Source organism: Pseudorca crassidens, chromosome 2 (assembly GCF_039906515.1).
Source record: "Pseudorca crassidens isolate mPseCra1 chromosome 2, mPseCra1.hap1, whole genome shotgun sequence".
Lineage (NCBI taxonomy): Eukaryota > Metazoa > Chordata > Mammalia > Artiodactyla > Delphinidae > Pseudorca > Pseudorca crassidens.
The window spans coordinates 133756544-133777593 of record NC_090297.1 but is presented as its reverse complement, the minus strand read 5'-3'; the positions used below and the strand labels follow the sequence as shown (position 1 = coordinate 133777593).

The 21050-nt window shown below is 41.5% G+C and overlaps 1 long non-coding RNA gene across 2 annotated transcripts in view; it reads right to left on the bottom strand.

Annotated features, from left to right (window-relative positions):
• Nucleotides 1–9503: 9503 nt before the first annotated feature.
• The window catches only part of LOC137211828 (uncharacterized), a 121022-nt gene continuing 109475 nt past the window's right edge, over nucleotides 9504–21050 (bottom strand). Inside the window, exon 6 of one of the 2 annotated variants that reach the window (XR_010937233.1) lies at nucleotides 9504–11008. This is a non-coding gene — a long non-coding RNA (uncharacterized lncRNA). Of the gene's footprint in view, nucleotides 11009–11976; nucleotides 12106–21050 lie in introns of those variants that run through there. The other variant, XR_010937232.1, reaches the window with a different exon arrangement.

The following is a 21050-nucleotide window of genomic DNA, read 5'->3' as shown; positions in this document are numbered from 1 at the left end:
AAAACTAAAAAATCTGACAATATCAAGTGTTGACAAGTGTCTTGAGCGATGAGAAGAAACTCTCATACACAGCTGATAAGCATGTAAATCAGCACGATAATTTTTGAAAACTATTTTTAGTATTATCTAATAAATTTGAAGAGGCACACAGCCAATAAACAATTCCACTGCTAGATTATACCTTAGAGAAACTTACATGTGTGTAGCTTGAGTCTTGTACAAGAATGATCTGTGTAGCATGATTTGCAAAAACCCAACCTGGAAACAATCTAAATATATATGAATAGTAAAATGGATAAGTAGTGGTATACTTCAAACAACAAAACAGCATACAGCTGTTAATGATTTACAAATATATTGGTGAATCTTAGGAACATAATGTTTAATAAAAAGTACAAGTCACAGATGGATACCTATTGTATGATTCCATTTATATAAAGATAAAACACATGCAAACCAAGCAATATAGTGTTTAGGGATAATGAACCCTTGTGATAAAACTATAAAGGAAAGCAAAGAATGCTGTTTACAAAATTATAGTCCTTATCTTTGAGGAGGAAGGGAAGAGGATTATGTGGGGAGAGGTTCACAGGTTAATTTGTTTTCTTAAACTTGAAGATTGAGTACTTGACATATATCTATAATTTATTATTCTTTTCAGTCTACTCAATATTTAGTAAAGATTTCATCAAGTGTTCAAAAACCCTCACGTTTAATCAGGATGACCTCAGGGAGGCACGACTGAAATGCCATTGTAACTCACAAAGCCTAAACTAACCAATCGTGGTGGACTTTGCAAAAAGAAGGCCTTGGGAATGCAACAATCTGTTCAGCTTCTCTGGAAGGAAATGGAGAGCAAGAATCTATCAGTGTCCGGGGCTTCCCTGGTGGCGCAGTGGTTGAGGGTCTGCCTGCCCATGCAGGGGACGCGGGTTTGTGCCCCGGTCCGGGAGGATCCCACATGCCGCGGAGCGGCTGGGCCCGTGAGCCATGGCCGCTGAGCCTGCGCGTCCGGAGCCTGTGCTCCGCAGCGGGAGAGGCCACAGCAGTGAGAGGCCCGTGTACCGCAAAAAAAAAAAAAAGAATCTGTCAGTGTCTGCCAAATCTTCCCTCCCTCGCCCCCCCATACACCTTTTCCCATTCACTTCCATCCCCTTAATATTCTCACTCCTCCATCGCCACTGTATTCAGTTCATATTAATTTGTATTCTCAATATTTTTCATTTCCCCCCCTTTTGAGCAGATTCCCAGGCCCCTTCATGTTTCCTTGTCCTGGGGATTTTTGCCAGACAAAATTTACCAGACAGCATGAAGTCTAAGGCTCCTCCTGGGGTTTGTAAAAATCTCAAGTCCCTTGAAGAGGATGTGTCAGATGTTCTGGAGGAAAAGGGCAGGGCACAGCAGACCGGAGAGGGGAGCCAGGATGCCCTCAGCACCATGGATTACCTTCTGTCTATATGTTTCAAACCTTCTTGCTCTTCTACTTGCCATGTACTTTTTTTTTTCTGCGGTACGCGGGCCTCTCACTGTTGTGGCCTCTCCCGTTGCGGAGCACAGGCTCCGGACCCGCAGGCTCAGCGGCCATGGCTCACAGGCCCAGCCGCTCCGCGGCATGTGGGATCCTCCCGGACCGGGGCACGAACCCGTGTCCCCTGCATCGGCAGGCGGACTCTCAACCACTGTGCCACCAGGGAAGCCCTGCCATGTACTTTTGATGCAATGGGACATACTCATATTGTAATGTGACTTCTGGCCCAGGACCTTCATGTCTTATTGCTGGGCAAGCTGGCTCAGTAAGCCGTAGAAGCATTCCTAGCAGCTGTTCTGACACTGGAAAACCAGCAATGACTTAACTATTTACAGAAGTGATTGTAAGCCACTAAACCCAAACAAAATGCCCCGGTCGACTTCTCTTTTATCAGACCCCAAAAATGCCTGAACCATTCCAACGCCACCTTACTCAAGGGGAAGTGTGACTGAAGAGAAGTAGGAGTACCAAGAGGTGGAAGCCTTAACTGATTGCATTTAAATTAGCTACTTTTGTTGCAAAAACATAGAAATGTATGAACATATTAGGAAGGCCCCTCCCATGGTCTTGAGACCCAAGTGAGGGACCATGAAACTTAAGCTTTAATAGCTTCAGTATATCTGCTGGGGGGCTTGAGGGATGTTTGCTGAGTGAGTAAGTGAGCCAAATATGAGACACTTGCATTCTAGGAATCTCTTTTGTAGAGTAGGAATTTTCTATCTTACCCTGTCTATCAGGGTCTAGATATGTTATCTTTTACTAACGCCATACTCATCAAATCTTCTGACAAAAAAATTTATCCCCAGGTACCTTACATGGGGGAGGTGGTGTATACACAGCAGACCTGAGTGAAAGTACGTTTCCCAGGGCAAACAGACAAATTGTTAATCTGGGTAGAAATCCGTCTCTTGGGAGTTTGATTTGTGTAGCTGGGTCCTGAGAAACTGACACCTCAGAGTCCCTGACGGAATTCAGTTTCAGAACATGGAAATATGGCACCCAATGGACCCCAACTCGCAAAGCCTCATTGGCCTTTCTCAGGGAGAAGCACCTAATTCAACAAGCATACCTCAAAACTGTCACGCTGATGACTCAAAATAACTCTCAAATTGGGTGAGAATTATAGATTAACTGGATATACACAGGTGAGATTAAAAAGGGGGGATTGCCTTTTTCCCACTGCCTTTCTACACTTAAAAAAATTAATACTTGTCTTCATAATAACTTAAAATGAGAAAGAAAGGTTACTTGCCAGTATGTGGGATTAGGAAAGATTTTTTTTGCAGCTGTGAAACAAGCAGTTCTTAAACCCTCTAGGGCAAAGGCAGCTAAAAGCAGAAACCCCTTAGCAGTTGCTCTAAAATTGCCCAGGGACACATTGGGTATTACTTCAAGATCGTGACCAGATTCTTCACTCCTTCAAGTTTCAGGTGATTTGAGGGGAAGAGGAAAGGACTGAAGTGACATTAACCATTTACCAACTGAACCCATTCTTATATTTTAAGATTTTTAGGGCTGGAAGCAGGCAGATCATTGCACCTAGTCCCCTTATTGTACAGATGGGGAACCCAGGACCAAGGGAAGTTACTCCTGCAAGGTTACATGGTCAGTGGTAGATGTGGGGACTCTGGAATAGGTTTAGGATACTATTTTTAGGCTTAAGAAATTCAGAATTGAGTGTCACAGAGGCTGTAAAGGAAGATATATCATGAGCCAACCGCTGTCCCAGATTGTTTGCTGAAGGGGAGTCAGATGCCCACCACTTCAGCCAAATTAACAGCTGGTAACAGTTGGAGGCAACTGTCATTTCTTAGAATTTTGAGCTCGCAAAAATCTCGCAATTAATGATATTAGGGAAGGGTTGCTCCTGGTCCCATCCATCATTCATCAGAAGGTGCCTGGGACCACCAGCTGTCACATACAAGCTAACTTTTAGCCAGAGCAGAAATTGGAGTTGGAAAGAGGATAAAACCAGTATCCACCAGTGGGAAGCTGGCATTTGAAGAAGGTCCCGGGGAAAGGTCGACCTGGTCTTCTTCAAAAACATACAGGAAAGAAATTGAGGGAAGCATGGCAAAACAAGATAAAAAGTCTCAGATACATATCACTAGGGGAAAATGTGACCGTAAAAGAAAATGATAATAGAATACCTCTGGAAAGATAAATAAAGAACTGATAATTGCCTCCCAGGAGGGGAACCAAGTTTTGGGGCTTTAGGTGTAAGAGAGACATTTCTTTTTTCCTGTATAACCTTTTGTACATTTAGGTTTTGGAATCATGTGAATTTTTAATCTATGTTTTAAAACATTAGATTTTAAAAAAGAAAGTAACAAGGGACTCCTCCTTAAAATTATAGCAGCTTTTCAAAAATCCCTGTGAAACAAGGATGTGACTAGCTTAGTAAAATCCAGCCCTAACCAGGGCCTTTTGTGGCGATGCAGAGTGCGTGACCGAGGGTGTGCTGCCTCCAGCCTTGTCCAGGAGCAGCTGCGTCTGACTGTAGCATCACTTTCTAACATGAGGCCAATGCATGCTCCCATTCCTTTCTAGTATTACTTGCTATAACTACTAAATACCGCCCTGAAACCAAATATTTCCTTTTTTGGAGAAGGATTAAGTATAGGCAGAATGCTATTTTAACAGCTATCATCACGCTGTCTAGTTCAATATAACAAAGTTCGCATCCTGGCCAACAGCCCATACGAGCATGGTTTTGCTCATATTTGTTGGTATATACGGAGGCAGCAGTAAGGATTTTATACACATACACATGCATATATGGTATATACTCTTTTTCTTTAAAACTTCTCTATATACATATGTCTATATATACATATATATATACTTTTTAAGAAAAAGATTTCAGAGACACAGCATTATAAGGAATCAGGTTTATAGAAAATGGTGTCAAATAGGATATGAACTAACCCACGTAGCATGTAGGATGCAGCAACAGAGATGAGTGTGCAGCATAAAAGAACGTAGTGTTCAAGAGGCAGTGCAGCACAGCAATTTCAAGCATGGACTTTGGAGCCGGGCAGTCTAGGAATCCAGCTTTACCACCTAGTTAATGATGCAACTTTTAGCAAATGATTCACCCTGTTGTGACTCAGTGTTGCCATCTGTAAAATGAAACTAATAACAAAAATCTCAAAGTTTCATTATAAAGATTAAGTTAGTTCATAGGTAAGATGTCTGGAATAGCGATTGACCACATGGTAAGCACCAGGTATAAATATTAGCTATTGTCATTCTGCAAAGAACAATTTGGCAACATGGACCCATGCCATAGTCCCTACATGTAAGGATATATTTGATCAAGGACAATCATGACCTGGGTGAAAAAGTCCTCAAGACAATCAACTTCTCTTAATTCCATGCTCACCCAGCAATTATCTTGATTACTAATCCAACTTTCCAGGTATCTGTCCTCAGGAAAGGGGGTATGGTTTTCTGAATGAGACAAAGGTCATCTGTTTCCTGCCCAGAAGGGTCATCTCCATTTAAAAATTAATGCATTAGTATTCTGGTTTACAGGCCCTTCTCATGTGAGTATTTCACTGAGTCTGCAACTCTGGGGATACACTCAGAAAATCTAGTTTGTGGACTTTCCCAACTGAGGTCCAGAATCTGGATCTTTGTGTAGTTACCAAGGAAATATCACCTCAGAGGCCTCTTGGGGACTAGTCAGCTGTCTCCTTCCTCAGATGAAACCTCCCTGATGCTACTACCTCATTGTAGGTAGGGAGCAATCATTCCACATGCTTGCAAAACACTGTGGTCACTTTGCTTAGAAAAATGTTACTTTTTTACACACTATTTATGTATAGTAATTGTATTTGAAAACCTGCAGGTTTTTTGAACATATATGTGACAAAATTGAACTAAGGAAGAAGTTGGTGATTCTATTTTGAAAGCTAAAGCAGAAACAGAAGGGATTGAGCCTTTCTGTAGGGAAGGAACAGGTAGAAAGTATATTCTCAACTATACTTTCCCCTTTTCTCCTACAAGGTCCTGGGTGTTTAGGGCTTATGTTACAATTTGGTAAATTATTTGGGAAAGAAGGTAGTTTTCTGGTGAGAGTCACTGGAATTGGGATGCCCAGAATCCTAATGCCAGTCTCAGGTTGAGTTATAACAACACTACATTCTAATCCAGTCTCATGAGAGGCCCTCTGTGACCTGCACTAGTCAGTCTCCATCTAGAATAATAGGTTTTATTCTGGGACTCTGGTAAGAGGGTCATTGACAAACTGGAGTTTGTCCAAGGGAAGGCAACCATAAGAACACCATCTCATGTGTATCAGTCAGGATATTTTTAGTTGCAAGTAACAAAACACTAGCACCAAACTGGGCTAAGCAAAAAGGAGAATTTGACTCATGTAAACTGAAACCACATAATTCTGAACCAGAATTGCCTTCAGACAAGGCTTTGCTGTAGGTTCACATGATGCAACCACGACTCAGATTTTCTCTCCACCTGCTTTTTGGATATTGGCACCATTTTCAAGTAGGCTCTTCCCTTCATGGTCTAAGACAGACATCAATAACTCTCAAGGCTTCATGCATCCTCACCCTCATCCCACACCTCAGAACCAATTTGCTAAAGTCCTGAGATTTACTCTAACTGGACTGGCTTAAGTCAAGTGCCCACCCCTGCTGCCATCACTGTGGCCAGGAGATTGGAATGTTAGCACTGGCCTTATCCTCTACCCTTGGAGCAGGGAGGAAGTCATGGAGTCCCACTTGGAAATCAGGGCTGGTGGGAAAAGGGAAGAGGAAATGGATGTTCCAGAAGTAACCAACAAAGGTAAGTGCTTCATCACATGATGAACATTTAAAGGAATAGGGATTCTCAGCCTGAGGAAAAGAAGACATAAAAAGAACAAAGTAGTTGTCTTTGAAGATCTGAAAGCGTTGTTTGGAGGCAGCATTAGATTTATTCTGTGTAATTCTAGAATTGATGGGTATACTTGCAGAGTGGCAGATTTTGACTAAATTTAAGGGAATGAAATGTAAAAATCTCCCTCCTTCTTTCCCTTCCCTTCCCTGCCACTCATCTTTTTCCATTTCTACTCTTTAGAGATAATCTCTATGAACTGTTGAATGAAAACCTTTCTTAAGATTAGAGTTGGGCTTCCCTGGTGGCGCAGTGGTTGAGAGTCCGCCTGCTGATGCAGAGGACACGGGTTCGTGCCCCGGTCCGGGAAGATCCCACATGCCGCGGAGCGGCTGGGCCCGTGAGCCATGGCCGCTGAGCTGTCATCTAACTAATATTTCTGGTGTGGTCCTAATCACTAGCAAACAAATAATATACACTAAATTTGCTCTTTCATAGAATACAAGAGTAGTTAGTCAAAATGAGATTGTGTCTTGTCCAGACCTGGTAATAAACTGAATCTTAAAAAAATAAATACCATCTATTGAATGCCTACTCTGCTTCACATACTGCTTACTGTTCAGTACATCTCATTAAATAAAAATTTCAGAACAACCCTCTGAAGTTATTATTATCTCCATTTTACAGATGAGAAATGAGGTCTGGAAAGGTTAAGTAACCAAAGTCACACAGCTAATATGTGGTAGAACCACTTAGAACTGGGGCCTAGTTTTTTCTGACTATAAACCCATGCCCTTTCCATACGATGCTGCCTTTAAGCATGTAAGCATGTTTACGTGTGTATAGTGAGGGCAAGTTCATGACACTATGTGGTGTGAAATTATATTGAGAGCAATCTCAAAATACAAATTTTAATCCTCTTTACATATTTGTTGCACATAGAAACAAACAAACGTATGGGGGAGGGGAAATCATTGTAAAGAAATAAACATGCCATTTGGGTTTTCAGAGGAGTCTTTAAGTTCTTTGATGCTTAGGTATGTGAACTGCAAAACAGCCTTATTTTTTTTTCCTTTTGTTGTGGATTTGTTTTTGAATGAGTTGTATAGCAATGACACATTTGATTGTTATTTCTTGGGCTTGTTTTGAAATGTGTATTGAAGCCTTGTGAACTTTGCAGTTCCTAGGGTCACACATTTTTTCTTAATGACTGCTAAATGATGTGTTTTTCCCAAAACTCCTAAGGGAGTATGACCTCCTTTAACCAGCAGTTCTTAATTTTCAAAAAATATCCTTTATTTTTACCCTAAGCTGGACATTCCTTTTTCTAGTTTCCCTTTCAATTTAGCAAACCTTCATGTACTTAGCCTCTGTGAGAGATTCATAAAGAAGACATGGTGGGTTGGGTAATTCTTCTATTATCAGCTCTTCAAACACCCTTCCCCATGCCTACCCTTATTACCATCTTATTATAGCACCCTCTTTATGACTTCTCACAATCCATGATTGTGTCATTTATCTACTTGTTTATTGACTGTCGTGCCCATAGGGTATAAGTTCTAGAGGGTAGAGACCTACCTCTCTTCCTCACTGTTGTGTCCCCAGAAACTTAGCAAGGTGCCTGGCACAGGAGGCTCTGAACAAACATTGTTGACTGATTGAATGAACCTAGCAGTGCCTACCTTGTGATAGGTGCTCCATGAATCTTTCTTCATAATGAGTGAATGAGGCCTGAAGTGGTTAAAGAAGATGGCAGAGTTTGATCTGGTCCTACAGTGGAACATTTAATATTTTGTCTGTCCAGAACAGACATTTCTTTTGCGGGGGGGGGGGGGAATGCTCCTTAAAATCATGTGGGAGCTACTACCTGTGAAGTGCTTCAGCGGAAAGGCACATGGCCCAAGCTGAGTCGGTCGCTGTTCTCCATTCCTCTTGGCACACTGATCTGTCCCTGGATAAGCACAAGGTCCCAGCCAGTTCAATCAGTGTCTTTTTATCAATGTTTTTCAAACTTGAGCTGGAGAAAGATATTCCTTTTCCCTTTGGTCAGAAAGCTGCAAGGATGTACATCCAAGGCAGCTTCTACTCCCACAGAGGAACTGGTCTGAGAGCATGACGCCAGAGGCAGGAGATGAGTAGAGAGCCCTGGTGGCCAGGGTCCAGCTGACACATCCTTTCAAGGCTTAACTGTTCAGCTTCAAATCTGTGAGCCAATCCAGTGTTCTCTCATAAATCACCCCGCTAAAGAACAAAATGCTTGAGCAGCTAGATTGAGTCCAGAAATCCCAACTAATACAAATGTGAGTAAGTAGACAGGAGTAGGGAGGGGCCTCTGGGCAAAAACACAGAGCTTATATTAAATATGATTTTTTAGGAAAGCTCAGAACTAAACACTTAAGGATAGATATTTATGACCTTCAGCCAACGCATATTACTGCTCTCTCTAGTATGATCCTCATATGCACAGTTAGCTTTGGCCATAAAGTAGGAAATAAAATGTGATAACATGAGGAAATACCTAGACGTAAAACAAAGTAAAAAAAATGGATACAAATAAATACACTGCAAGAGCACAACTATAGAGCACAACGATGTAGTGAAATTGCACAAACTTTAGACTCATACACTTTGATTTGAATCCAGTTTCAATTTACTAGAAGCATGACGATAAGCAACATTGCCTAACACTTATAGCCTTTGGTTTTTTCATCTGTAAATCAGGGATAATATCTCTCAGGGTTGTTGACATATTAAATTAAAAAATAGTAGGTAAAACCCTTAGCACAATGTCTGGCATTCAATAAATGTTACTTATATTCTTTATGTTAAAAATAACACTCACTGCATTTAAAATTTAAAAACACTAGAAGAGGGCTTCCCTGGTGGCGCAATGGTTGAGAGTCCGCCTGCCGATGCAGGGAACACGGTTTGCGTCCCGGTCCGGGAATATCCCACATGCCGCCGAGCGGCTGGGCCCGTGAGCCATGGCCGCTGAGCCTGTGCATCCGGAGCCTTTGCTCCGCAGCGGGAGGGGCCCCAGCGGTGAGAGGCCCGCGTGCCGCAAAAAAAAACCCCCAAACAAACAAACAAAACACTAGAAGAAACACATCTAAGTGTTCATAGTACTTGTGTTTGGATTTGTTGATTTATTTAACAAATATTTATTGAATGCTGACAAGGAACAGGGACTAGATACTACAATGGGAGACAACAGTGAACAAAATGAAAAAGGTCCTTGACCTCATGGAGCTCAAATTCCTGGGGGATATAGACAATACACAAATAAATAAATTAAATAGTGGGTCACGTGGCCTGAAATGCTATAGTCAGGGAGTGCCTGGTGTTTGTGGGTGTGGAGGTGGTTGTGCAACGGTTTTAAACCCAATGTCCTGAAAAGCTTCACTGAGAAAGTGATAGCTGAGTAAAGACTTGAAGGTGAAGAAGGATGGCAGGACTGTGGATATTTTTTTCCCCTTGTATTTGTTTTTCTGATTTTTAAAATGAGCATTTGGAAACTGATTTTTAAATAAAAAAATTTAAATGGAAACTAAAATCCGAATCTTGCTAAAAGTATTTATTATTATAACTTATCTATGGTGTTTTAGCTTTAAAAAATGTTCCTTATCACTTATTCTCAAAACACCATAGCACTGCTGGAAGGCAAGTAATATTTTTCTCCTTGTTTTACAGTTGAAAATGAACTTCCTCAAGGTCATGCAATTTCTAAGTGTTAGAACAGATTCTTGAAATTCAGATATTCATGCTTCAGATCTCGCATTCTCTAATAAATTCCTATTTCTTACAGCTCATATACACAGGATCATCTATCTTCTCCTGAAACGTATCTATTTATCTATACCTCCATGGGTACTGATCAATAACTTCTAACAACTCAGCAGTTATTTATTGTGTTCACTGGAGTGGGAACTGCAATAATATAATAGTCTCTATGCAGAGGGGAGTGTATATAAATTTTTGAGTGGGGTTGTATTATTGAATAAGCCATATAGCAGTAACCTATGTGTTATTTAGTATGATGCTTTTTAAATTACCCTTATCTACATTTTTTTTGCTAACTTGTCTTGCTTAGAATGAAAATTGTCAATGATACACTACTAACATCAATCAAGTTTATGTTGTGGAATAACTTGCATATAGTCACTGTGCTCATTGACACTTCTTACCAAAAATGAGAGTTGGAGGGACTTCCCTGGCGGCGCAGTGGTTAAGACTTCACGCTCCCAATGCAGGGGGCCTGGGTTCGATCCCTGGTCGGGGAACTAGATCCCACATGCATGCCGCAACTAAGAGTTCACATGCCACCACTAAGGAGCCGGTGAGCCGCAACTAAGGAGCCCACCTGCCACAACAAAGACCTGATGCAACCAAATAAATAAATAAATGTTCAAACAAACAAACAAGCAAAGGTAGGTTAATAGCTAACTGTTGAAAATTAAGAAATGACAGTTAAAAAAAAATGAGAGTTGGAAAATGTGCCTTGAACTTGTTAGGAGTGAGGGACGAGTCGAATATTCCATTCTTCTAAGAGCCTGATTCCAAGTGAATAGTTCTCATCCTGACTTTCTTTGCAACTTTCCTGCCCACTTCCGTGACAGTTTTAGCTCAAACCCAGCATTTTTACTGCAATTCAGAATCAAAACATACAATTAAACTAAATACAGTAGTGACATTCTAACTAAAATGAATAGTTATAATAAAATACCGTTATTAAAAATATTGGCTTAGAGTTTGATATAATTAACCTTAGAGTTTGATATAATTAACCTTATAACAAAAACATACTTTTTCTATTTGTTAGAATCCTGAAAAATATGTCTGAGTCTTAGAAGCATAGCATTAAAATAAAGTAAGAATGGTCTTTTGTTTCTATAATTCCAAAAAGAAGAAAAAAGGGGAGTGAAGAAGAGAGAGAAAATTTCTTAACTGAGAGCCAAATCATTTGCCTCAAGAAAAGAGCCATGATTTCCTAATCTATGTAGATACATGTAGATATGGATGTAAGTTAAGTGAAATAAAATGTGTAAAAAGACTTAAAATAGTACAAAGTAGTTGTCCAAAATCTGTTCATTGCTTCTTCATCTGAATCTGCATTTGCATAGATTGCAGAAAATTTATGAATGATGGGACTTGGCACTCATCATTTCTGCCTTTTGCAAAATCTCTTTTGTTACTATTTCCTCAGTTATAGTAGCTCATTGACTTAGGTATTAAATTCAATAGAATATTTTTAATTGAACACCCAATATATTTTCGAAGCCTTGTATTAATGAGCATCCCTTTAAGTCTCTCTTTTCCTCCCCAACCTCAAAGAAGGGTCAGAGTTGGGGTGAAGGGTTTTCTACCTCAGGATCTTTTCAGAAAGGGCATGGGATATTTAAACTTGTGTCATAGTCACAACTTGTACGAAAGCATTCAAATATTTAAAAAGCAAAGTAGATAGTTTGAAGGGCAAAGAGAAAATAGCTTTGATCCTTCATGATTTCACCAGGAGCCACTTGCATGTTCTGTTTTGCAGAGCCTGCACATTTTTCTGCAGATCATAAAGCGTTCTGTGAACACTAAAGCAGAAAACTCCCTGGAGTGGATGATTAATGTAGGTCCATCTTCTCCTGTCCATTCTATCTCACAAAACTTCCCTGAGCTGTAATTCTTGCTTCTGTGCTTTTTAGACTTCATTGCTGGCAAGCATGGGCTCTTCATCACTGGGGGAGAAGGATCTGAGAACAGAAAAAGCAAATGCAATGCTATCCAATGGGGCAGTTTCTAAGTTCCCTGTTGCCACAGCACCTAAGTACTCAGCTGAAGGTGGCTGACCAGGAATACTGGCAGAAAATGCAAATTCATATTTGAATTTGAATTTGAATTCCTGCCTTTCCCTGTGGGAAATGTGGAAAACAAAACTATTCTATCATTAATTTTAGGGTTCGAGGACTTCACTCTTCAAATCTCTGGTGGAGTGAGAGTGAGGTGCGTGTTAGGAAGAAGGATGGCAGGAAAGATTGAAACCAAAAAGGAGCTGCTCTTCTTTGTCGCCCACATCCAAACCCCCCAGTAAAACTGAAAACTTAAAACTTGTGTCAAGGGGCTTTGAAACTGACTGATCCTCCATCATTTCTTGGAAAGAAAGAAGAACTAGAAGAACTAGTCTGGGTTGATTCCTTAGTAGAGCAGATCCACCGAGGTAATTTCAAATACAGTTGAGCCTTGAACAATGTGGGGGGCTGGGAAGGGGGTTAGGAGTGCTGACCCTCCTTGCAGTTGAAAATCCATCTATAAGGCCCTCCATATCCACAGTTCAGAATCCACGGATTCAACCAGCTGAAGATCAGGTAGCACTGTAGTAGTTACTTGCAAAAAAAAATCTGCTTATAAGTGGATCCGAACAGTTCAAACCCGTGCTGTTCAAGGTCAACTGTACATGAGCAATCCAAGACTACCCATGTCAGATGACTTTTTTTTTTTTTTTTTACCTATTTTTGAGTTATACACAGCGTAAAATTTACTATTTTAACCATTTTTAGGTGTACAAGTCAGTGGCATTATTACCTTAATTACATTCATGAACAAGTTCATTCATTCATTCCATAGATTTTAATTGAATGCATGCTATGGAACAGGCACTGCTGTCTGTGAACAAAATAAAGATCCCTGGCTGCAGGGGGATTTCTTCATTTTAGCACAGAGAGGTAGAGAACTAACAAAAAACATAATAATTAAATGGACTCTGTGACATGTTGGCTTGTGATAAGGGTTATGGTTGAATTCCAGGTCACAGTGCTCCCAGCATCTGAAGGCTTCTGCGCCCTTCAAACAGCTGAGACCTTTGCTCATCCACCTCTTTCCCCACAAAGCCTCGCCTCTGATGACTGCTAGTGCTTTTGGAGGGTTCATTGGTTACCTGACTGGGTAATTAATAAAGAAGGTGTGTTCATTTGAACCGATCACTTACTAAATATACAACAAACCCTGAAGGCAGTTGGGCCTGTCAATAAAAAAGGGTGGAGGTCTCGGCTACACCTAAATAGTGTGCTTTTCCCAAGAAAACACCCTTACCTTTGAGAATAAGAGTCAAGGCACAGAATTCAAACAGGAAGACATGCATTCTTCACCAGTCATGTGAGGAGTTTTTTAAAAAGAGGGGGTTGTATAGAAGCATTTGCATTTTGAAAAATCTTTCTCCTCAAAAACTTATAAGGGCCAAAGAGGGAAGGGGTGAGGAATAAAGTGGTTTATTGTGCCCCATGATGACAGTGGAAAGGGGATCCTGAAATGCTTGCTTCTGTCAAGTGCAAGGATGCTGTCAGAGGTTTCCTATGAAATGTTTAGCTTCTGCCCAGGTTCTTTCAGGTTGTGAGGAACACTTATATACCATAATAAACATTTATTTTAAAAATATGTTGGAAGGATGGTAACTAGCCTTATCATGGCGATCACTTTGAAATATATAGAAATACCTAGAATAGAAAAATGTATAGAAATACACTGTGCTCTGTCTCAGGAACTAACATAGTGTTGTAGGTCAATTATACTTCAAAAACAAACATAGACTCATAAAAAAAGAGATCAGATTTCTGGTTACCAGAGGCGGGGGAGGTTGGGAGTGGAATTGGATGAAGGCAGTCAAAAGGTACAAACTCCCAGATGTAAGATAAATAAATACTAGGGATGTCATGTACAACATGATAAATATAATGAACACTGCTGTATGTTACACATGAAAGCTGTTAAGAGAGTAAATCCTAAGAGTCCTCATCACAAGGAAAACATATACTTTTTCTATTTCTTTAATGTTGTGCCTATGTGAGATGATGGATGGTCATTAAACTTATAGTGGTCATCATTTCATGATGTATGTAAGTCAAATCGTTGTGCTCTACGTCAAGTATAGCTCAGTTTATACAATGCTCTATGTCAATTATAGCTCAATAAAACTGGAAGAAAAAAAATGTACAGGGAGGAAAGTAGTAAGTACGTGATTGTGCAATTGGACTGCACCTTGACCATGATCAAAATTAAGATACCGATGTGGGGCAAAGGGACGCTTGTGCCTCTAACTGAGGTACTCTGCAAGCATGCAACATTACTAATGTGGTACCCTAGCTGGAAAGGCATAACCTGGGAAAACATTAGGTAAAATAAAATGGGAGAATATTCTATAAAATAACTGAACCAATTTCTTTAAAAATGGTAATGAAAGGCAAAAGTCTGAGGAACTGTTACAGATCAAAGGAGACTAAAGAGTGGGGTGACCAACCGTCCCTGTTTGTCTGGGACTGAGTGGTTTCCCAGGACACAGGACTTTCCGTGATAAAATCGGAAAAGTCCAGGCAAACGGGAATGAATCAGTCACCCTCATGAGGAGACACAATAGTTAAATGCAACGTGTGAAACGCGTGATCCTGGACTGGAGGGAAAATGCTATAAAAGACATTATTGGGACAAGCCACAGAATTTGAAATTTAAAAAAAAATTGTGGCAAAATATAACAGAAAATTACCATTTAAACTATTTTTAGGTGTATAGTTCAGTGGCATTAAGTGCGTTCACTACGTTGTACAACCATCGTCACTATCCATCTCCAGAATGTTTCCATCTTTCCAAACAGAAACGCTGTACCCAATAAATAGTGGCTGCCCATTTTCTCCTTCTCCCAGCCTCTGTTAACCACCATTCTACTTCCTGTCTCTGTGAATGTGCCTCTCCTAGGTACCTCATATAAGTGGAATCACACAACACTTGTCCTTTTGTGTCTGGCTTATTTCACTTAGCATGATGTTTTCAAGGTTCATCCATGTTGTAGCATAAATTAGAATATCATTCTGAATAATATTCCACTGCACGCACATACCACATTTTCTTTGTCCATTCATCTCTAGATGGACATTAGGTTTGTCCCTACCTTTGGGCTATTGTTTTGTTTTGTTTTTTTTGGCTGCACTGGGTCTTCATTGCAGTGCGCGGGCTCTTCGTTGTGGTGTGCAGGCTTCTCTGGCTGTGGCGCGTGGGCTTAGTTGCCCCGCGGCATGTGGTATCTTAGTCCCCTACCAGGGATCAAACCCACATCCCCTGCATTGGAAGACAGATTCTTAACCACTGGACCACCAGGAAAGTCCCCCTTTTGGCTATTGTAAATAATGCTGCAATGAACATTGGTGTAGAAACACGGACTTTTTTTTTTTTCTTTTTTGCGGTACGCGGGCCTCTCACTGTTGTGGCCTCTCCCGTTGCGGAGCACAGGCTCCGGACGCGCAGGCCCAGCGGCCATGGCTCACGGGCCCAGCCCCTCCGTGGCATGTGGGATCCTCCCAGACTGGGGCACGAACCCGTGTCCCCTGCATCGGCAGGCGGACTCTCAACCACTGCGCCACCAGGGAAGCCCGAAACACGGACTTTATTAAAGTGTTACATTAGTGTAAAATTTCCTGAATTTGATGCCTGTGGTTGTAGAAGAAAATATCTTTGTTCTAAGGCAATACTCACTGAAATACTGAGGCAAAGGACTATGATATACACATCCTATTCTCAAATGCTTCAGAAAAAAATGAGACACAAAGGAAATGTGGCAAAATGTTAAAAATTGATGAATCTGTGTAAAAAGTATGTGAGTTCTCCATATTATTCTTGCAAATTTTCCATAACTTAAGAATTTAAAAAATTCATAGAAAGTAAGGGAGAGAGAAATTTTATTTATGACAACCAGGCCTCGTGGAGCTAGAGGAATCTATGAAAAGCCAGCTGTCACAGAGCCTGAAATGTACTAAGAGGAGTGGAAGGTAACTCAGGATTCATCACAGTTTAATTTGGTATCTTGTCCCTCTGAGCGGAACTTGGCCACAGTGCACTTTTCTAGCTCTTTGTTGTTATGGTTTCTCAACTAGTCTGCTTCTTCTTCAACTGCTCCTGTTCCTACCAACTAATTTTTGCAACCTGTCTTGTCCTCTCTTCCTCTTGTCTTCCGCTTGCTCACAGCTTCTGCTTTCTCTTGCTTTCTACTTCCTCTTCTTTAAGTGTGTGTTGGTTGCCACTGCCATCTTCCTCTGGTCCAGGCAGCTGTGATGGGGTCATGTGGAACAGAACATGACAATCTTTGCATAGAAAGAAAGAGCGGCAGCCTTGACATGTAAGCATATTGCTTGGCCAGTTCAGTCCAGCTTAAAACACTATGCCTGTAATACTTGGTTGGTTTAGGGAGTTGGTATTGGGGGCACAGTGGGGAGAAAAGGCAAACCATCAGATCTCACCTCAGGCACTAATGGGTTTTTTTTTTTTTGGTCACCCTGCTTCTGGGTCTTAGTTCCCCAACAAGGGATTGAACCCAGGGCGATGGCAGTGAAAGCACTGAGTTCTAACCACTGGACAGCCAGGGAACCCTAATGATTCATTCTTGATTCATCTGGGAAATGTGTGATAAAAATAGAAACTATATATAAAAGTTCAAGAGAATTGAGGAGTCAAGATGTCATTATAATTTTGGAGAAAATTGTCAGAAAACCCTTCCTTCCTTCTTCCCCTTCCTTCCTTCCTCCCTCCCTCCCTCCCTCCCTCCCTCCCTCCCTCCCTCCCTCCCTCCCTCCCTCCCTCCCTCCCTCCCTCCCTCCCTCCCTTCCTTCCTTCCTTCCTTCCTTCCTTCCTTCCTTCCTTCCTTCCTTCCTTCCTTCCTTCCTTCCTTCCTTCCTTCCACAAAAATTAATTATGTGAAAGGCATTATAATGGATACTTTGGGGAATCCAAATTGTGTAAGATGTGGTCCCTGCCACAAGAAGCTTACAGTATAGGACAAGGTGTTTTAAATTAAAGGTTGCATCCTGTTAGTATGCATCAGAACTGCATTTTTTAAAAAATGGCATAAAAGGGAAAATTATTTGAGTCCATCACATTTTGCAACAGTAAATATTGTTCAGTGAATTTTTATATGTGTGTGTATATATCCATAGGATTGTGATATTAAATGTATTTCTACTGTGGGCTACAGAAAAACTGTCTGTAAGCTATTGATCTAGTAGAACTTAAGCCTACAGCTTCAGTGATCACCCATATGCTGATTTGTATCTCCAGTATAGACCGTATTCCTGAGCTCCGGATATGGCTATCCAACTGCCAGCCGGACACGTTAAGCTCAACCTAGCCAACATTGCCCATATCATCTTCCTCCTCAAAAAGTGCCCTTTGCCTACATTGTCTGTTGTATGATATCAATATCCACCAGGTAAGTCAAGCCAGAAGCCCTGGAGTTCTCTATGGCATCTCCTTCTCCACTCAGTGTTCACACCCAACTGGCCAGTTGGCCTCCTCTTCTCCATCCTCACTGATGGTCCTTGGTTTAGGCCCTGAGTAATTTCTCACCTGGTTTCTTGCCACCCTTTGCTAACTAGTCTCTTTGTCTCCAGTCTTATTTCATGACTCACAAGTCTGTGTATCACGTTGCTTCTCAAGTGAACTTCCAAAAGTGCTAATATGACCTTTTCATTTCTGGTTGGAAATCCTTCCATGGTTCTCTGCTGCCTTCATATTAATGTCCAATCATGAGAGCTAGAGTCTTTCTTGATCTGCCCCTGTGGCTTCTTCAGCCTCAATTACTGATCCTTAGCCCCATCTCAGATTCTAGAGGTACCAACTAACTCTGGTTCCCAAACAGCTCAGGTGTTTTCATACTTCAATTTCAATTTTACTCCTGCCTTGAATCACTTCCTTTATTTCTTTGCCTGTGTCTAAATCCTACCGCTCTTTCTAGACACAGCTCTAGTGTCATCTGGTCTTGGGACCTGTTCTGACCACGTGCCAAGGCTTCCCTAGCATCCTGGGTGTGCCGCTGTCCCAGCAGTGACGAGTCCACGTGGTCATTGCTGTCAGCGTTGTCTTGATTATGAACCAGCTGACAGCAAGGACTCTGGTTTGTTCATCTCTGTAAAACATGCAACTAGCCCAAAGCCTGATACACTCAGCACTGACCAAACATTTGTTGAAAGAAAGAGTGAAGATGAAATCTCTTACTGGCCTACTCCTTGATTGTAATGATAGTATAATGATAATGTTAAATAATTCTTGCAAATACTGTAGTTCTCAAGAGTCATTAGAACGGATAAACAAGGTCCTACTGTATAACACAGGGAAATATATTCAGATCCTGTGATAAACCATGATGGAAAAGAATATTTAAAAAATATCTAGGGCTTCCCTGGTGGCGCAGTGGTTGAGAGTCCACCTGCCGATGCAGGGGACATGGGTTCGTGCCCTGGTCCGGGAAGATCCCACATGCCACGGAGCGGCTGGGCCCGTGAGCCATGGCTGCTGGGCCTGTGCGTCCGGTGCCTGTGCTCCACAACGGGAGAGGCCACAGCAGTGAGAGGCCCGCGTACCGCAAAAAAAAAAAAAAAAAAAAGTCTAAATGTGTAAAAAAAAAAAGTCATTAGAACCAGAGGATTACTGATTGGCCAGATGTGCTTTGTCTAATTCTGATTCTATCATTCCCTTTTCCACCTCCCCCTTCTCTGTCTGGTTCCTATAACATGAGAATAAGAGAACATTACCATCTGCTTGTGGGAAACATCCAGGAATTTTCCCACCAACAGATCACTGTTTTTTAACAAAAAAGAAGAAAGTAAGAAAGAGATAGAGAGAAAGAGAGAGAGAGAGAGAGAGAGAGAGAGAGAGAGAGAGGGGGAGAGAGAGAGAGAAAGAAAGAAAGAAAGAAAAAGAAAGAAAGAAAGAAAAAGAAAGAAAGAAAGAAAGAAAGAAAGGAGGAAAGAAAGAAAGGGGGAAGGAAGGGAGGGAGGGAGGAAGGAAGGACTAGAGAAGAAGGCAAGTGGGCAATGTAGATCAAGTTTATTTTATCTTACACCTTCTTTGTTGTCCTTACTGTCCATCTGTAATGCTTTCTACGCCTTAGGGAGGTAGGTAGGCCAGATCCTTTTGGTGCTTACTTTGGATGTGACCCTGCTTGGAAGCAGGGTGTCTGATCCAAAGTGACTTTTGAGGAAGCTTCCAGTCTGGAGTGTATAATGCATGCACCCAAGGCTACCGTATGAATTCATATGTCCCCAGAGAACCATCTAGATTTTCTCTCTATGCTAGGCACTGGGGATATAGTGACAAAGATGATGTGGCCTCCGTCTGGAGGAGGAAGGGAAATATTTTTCTTTGTTCCTATGCAAACTCTTCTGTTGTTTCAAACTTCTGTTTTCTTGGATTTTGCTTGACGTAAGTGAAATGTAGTGCCATTTCTAAGTTATTCAGCAATTTTGTTTCAAAGGGTTCCACCTCTCTGTGACAAGACAGAGCTATTCTTAATGCAAAGGTTTGGAGCCCAGAAATGGGAGCTCCAAAGGTCAATATATTCCTTATCCAAAATAAATAGGCTGTGGAGGCAAAATGGTCTATGAGGTTTACTTTTTTTTTTTTTTGTGGTATGCGGGCCTCTCACTGCTGTGGCCTCTCCCGTTGCAGAGCACAGGCTCCGGACGCGCAGGCTCAGCGGCCATGGCTCATGGGCCCAGCCAATCCACGGCATGTGGGATCTTCCCGGACCGGGGCACGAACCCGTGTCCCCTGCATCGGCAGGCGGACTCTCAACCACTGCACCACCAGGGAAGCCCTAAGGTTTACTTTTTTAATATGTAACATGGATGTGATATTATCTACCACCTTTACATGTGAGGATTCACTGAGCTAAAATATGTGAAGTACCAGCAGAGAGGTGGGTACCCAGTGCTGTAACATCCACAAGTTGTGATTTGCCCTTCTAGTGCATCAGAAAACAGAGGGGACACCAAGGCTGAACCAGGAAGCGGCTGGCACAAACTCAGTGTTCCCACCACCCTTGGAAATGCTGTGGTGTCTGACACAGTAGAGGCACAAGCAGGATTTTTTTTTTTAAGTGCAATAAATGGCCCAGTTACAGGCTTGTGAATAAAGTAAACACTGAAGCATCTTTTAAAGTGTTACTTTGGGGCTACACATAATGTGCCTTTCTCATCTTTGAGGGGAGGTGGAAGTCAGGGAACTATAACACGTTTTACCATCTAATTAGTCACTTGATCTTAATAGAAAAATGACTGGGTCCTTTGGGTTTTGCTCTACTTATCTAGGTCATTTCCAGCTTTTTCTCTCAGTGAATCAATTCTCCACCTCTGTTACACAACATCTGGAATACATATGGTTTCTCAAAATGTCAGCATGTGCACCTTTAGAGCAAAGCTACAAAGTATTACTTAGAATCATAACAAACAATGTTTTTAGCTACAGCAAAATTAGGGAGGGATTTGCTTGAAATTCTGTTGTGGTCATTAAAAACCTGACATTTTCCCAACGATATCTCCAATGTGTTTTCAGAAACGGCCCTCATTCCCATGGCTTCACACAAGATCCAATACTTCCCGGATTCTATAGCAACAATTAATTACTCCCTGACCACTGAGTAATGTGAGGTCCTCTTGGCTGGGCTCATTCTCAGATTTGGCTGTGACCTCTAAGTTTCTAAGATGTCCCAAGAGCAAAGGGGCTTCTTCCTGGGATTTTAACTCAAGCTATGGGGGAAATGTGGTTGTAGAGCGCTCTGCTTTTCTCAAGGCTTCGCCTGAGTGTTGTACTGGTGGCAGAACTCTCCCTTATTCTCAGTTTCAACTCTACATGATGCCACACTTGTCACTGACACCTTGCCACCCCC